The sequence below is a fragment of the Protobothrops mucrosquamatus genome, unplaced genomic scaffold (genome assembly GCF_001527695.2).
Source record: "Protobothrops mucrosquamatus isolate PMUCROS unplaced genomic scaffold, P.Mucros_1.0 scaffold792, whole genome shotgun sequence".
Taxonomy (NCBI): Eukaryota; Metazoa; Chordata; class Lepidosauria; order Squamata; family Viperidae; genus Protobothrops; species Protobothrops mucrosquamatus.
In genome coordinates this window covers 271,126-274,679 of record NW_015387059.1, presented here as the reverse complement: position 1 = coordinate 274,679, position 3,554 = coordinate 271,126, and positions in this window count along the sequence as shown.

The following is a 3,554-nucleotide window of genomic DNA, read 5'->3' as shown; positions in this document are numbered from 1 at the left end:
GCAGTTACTGCTAATGAGCCAGGTGCCACCTATTCTGTACATGTGCATTTGGTCTTTCTTGCCTAAGTATAAAACTTTTTCTCACCACTGAATTTCATTTTGTTAGATAGGGCTCAGTGTTCTAGTCTGTCGAGATCTTTCTGGCTCTTAAACCTATTCTTTCTGGCTCTTAAACCTGGCTATTTGGTGTCATCTGCAAATTTGATGAGTTTCCCTTCTACCTCCTCATCTAAATAATTTATGAACAAGTTGAAGAGTACTGGGCATAAAATAGAACCTTGGGGTATCCCACTGCATACTTCCCTCCATGTAGATGTAGTTCCATTGAGGACTGAACGCTGAGTGCAGTTTCTCATTCAGTTACAAATCCATCTGGTGGTGATGCTGTCTATTCCACATTTTTGTATCTTACCAAGAAGTAGGTTGTGGTCTACTTTGTCACATGCCTTACATAAGTCCAAATATACTATGTCCACAGTGTTTTGCTGGTCCATTAATTTAGTTACTTTGTCAAAGAATGCAATAAGATTTGTTTGGCATGCTCTGTTTTGTCAAACCCATGTTGGCTTCTGGTTGTCATTTTCTGTATTTTCCAAATTCCATTTCCATGTCTTATTCATCTTAGCCACATGCTTTATTTTCAGAATATCATGCCACACATCTGATGGCATTCATCAAAGTTATATTCCCGTATTAAAAGAAATATAGCCTCCTTGATTGTCTATACTTATGATTTGTTGCTAAGAAAGAGAAAAAAAGATTAAGCACAAATTGTATAATGTCGTGCAATTAGGTGCAATGAAAATGTTTTGAAACATCCCCTTCCCTATCAACTCTTCTCTATTGCAAACCAGACTCTTTTTGAGGCCACTTTTACAATTTTTGAATTTACAGGTCAGAGTTTTAGTAGATAGTTTCTCTTTGTTTTTTTCCCCCAGTGGTGAATTAGATTTGCATTACACCCAGGCTGCGCTATTATGCTAGATTCTGCTTTATTTAGTATGGGCAATGACCACTTTCCACAATAAAAAATGTGATGTGAGGGCAAGAGGGAGAAAGAGGAGGAAGTATCATACAAAAAGATGAAGGAAGCTAATTTAAGATAAATGAAAAACAATCTAGGATTCATTTCAATTTACAAATATATGCATACTCTTGTCCATAATCAAATAACTTGAAGCTTGCTTTCAAAACATCCAAAGGGGGAGGAAAAGAGTAGATTGTCAGGAAGTTGAAAACAAGTTTAAGAGGTGCTTCCCAGTTCCATTCCTCAATGTGTTTTGAAATCTACCAGTAATGATCTTAAGTCCAGGCCACAGTGAAACACACAGAACTGTCTCAAATGATCAGAATCCAGTCAGCTCTTCCTTCAAGTGACCAAAAGAAGATTCTTCCAACATCATAAAAAATGCCTCCTTGCCAAAACTTCATAACAAAGTAAAACTAGCTTCCTCTCACAATATCTGTGTTTTAAATCCACGTGAGCATTTTCTACTTCAGTACAAGAAGCCACTGCGCATTGAGTGATATGAGGATTACATGACTGATGCTCATAACCCAGCCTTAGATATGGAGAGGCAGGATGGCAGAAGCAGACCTGGACACAGCCATCCTACCATTGACTAACTGCCACCTGTAGAACTGGGCTTAGGCTGGCAGTTATGGGCTGCTGCAGAGTTATGGCAGTTGTGGGCTGCTGAAGCCACAACATCACAACATGTATAGGAGGGCAAGTAGATGTTTGCTAGTTTTGGTTCTTCACTTGGCCATGATTTTCTTTGTCACTTGCCCACTCATTCTCACGGGCTGATCTCTGCATAGAGGGTATAAAAACAGACAAACCACAAGTTGCATGGTTTTTTTAAAAAAAGTTGTCTCTATATGTATGTGTGTGTGTATGTGCTCTCCCTTTAAAAAAAGGACAACAAAGACTATTATATAAATGCATCAACCTCATGTGAATGAGCAAGTTGGAGCATTCCAAAATTTGGACACTTGCCAGAATCTGGTCCCTTGGTTCAATATTAGTGGTGCGAGTTCAGATATATACAACATACATGGAAAAACAAGGACCAACCAAATATGGTAGAAGACTTCTTTAAGGTCAGTTGGGAAGAAACACATCCTTTGCCTAAATTACATTTAACAATCAAAAAGCTTGCTCATTCTTATATCGCCCAACAGGAATGATCACCCATGCTTTTCTGCAACATCCAGTCTTGTAATACTGAGTAAAAGTATTGAGATGTTCCTACAATGTATTCATAGTAGGAAATAAAAGGGGGGAAAGTGCTCTGTTAGGCTTAATGCAACTGTTTAAGTCAAAAATGTCCCTCAGGGAGAAGAAAATATGTACCCTTCCATGTCTATCCATCTCTATATATTGCCTCATTAAATCTAATCTTCAGCAGGCGGTTAGGCTGCTTTTGAATGAAGGGCTTCAAAGCCAGCCATGTTTACTTCCATGCTCCCCAGGAGGAGGGGAGCTGGAGAACTGATAATGCCCTGATATTAAATGTAGCTTTTTTTTCTGATGACTAACCCAGGTACCAAATAGCGACATGAAATTTTCCACAGAGTTCGAACAGGAAGTTTTCCATCCATTTTCCTGCTAGCTGTTCCCATGGGTGCAATTAAAGGCTATTCTATGATATAGGCACAGAGCAGGAAAATCCTCCCAACTCTGAAACTGCTTATTTCATCAGAGCAACTTCCAGTGAAGTGATTCCTGGAGCTTCCCCAGAGATGAAGGCTGTGGGTCAATGCTCAAAGACTTCTTGAGAGACATCCAAAAGCTGCTGTAGGAGGGAAGGCAGAGCCAGCCCATATCCAACATTCAGATATTTTAACATATTGTTCTTGGGTCTTTTTTGCACCATGAAGAATTTGTTTTGAAGGATAAACCAAGCCAACAGGACAATAAGTAAACTGAAAGATTTGTGGTTTTGAAAAATAATGGCTTCATATTTTGGCAGTCAAATCATTATAATGCTTCTTGAGCAGGCAAAGCATACCTCCAGGACATGGGAAACTTTGCAAAATGCACCCTGATGTCTGAAAACTCCTTTACCACCCAGGATTTCTAGGAATTTTATTACAAACACAGCTGAAGGGCATCAGGTTTGAGAAAGTCAATAGTCACATTGCTGGCTGTGGTGGGGGAATGTATGCAACTTTAAATAACTAACTAATATACACAATACACCTGTCACAGAACAATTCTATAGGTTGTCAACTAGGCATGAAAGGTACACCTGGCCTCCTCTTATATGTTTAAATACTGGCTTACCTGTTAAAATTAGTAGGTGAGGTTTTAGCTGCTTAAAGAGTGAACATAGGTTAGGTTATAGGTTAATAGGTTAATTTAATTTGTATACCGCCCTTCTCCCGTAGGACTCAGGGCGGTTCACAGCATATTAAAAACACAAATACAATATACAAGATACAAAAAGTCATACAAAAATACACAAAATAACCCCACTAAAACCTAATTAAAAGCCAAATATTGATTGCTGTATTCCCATTAAAATTACTTTTTAAAAACGTCCCTACCT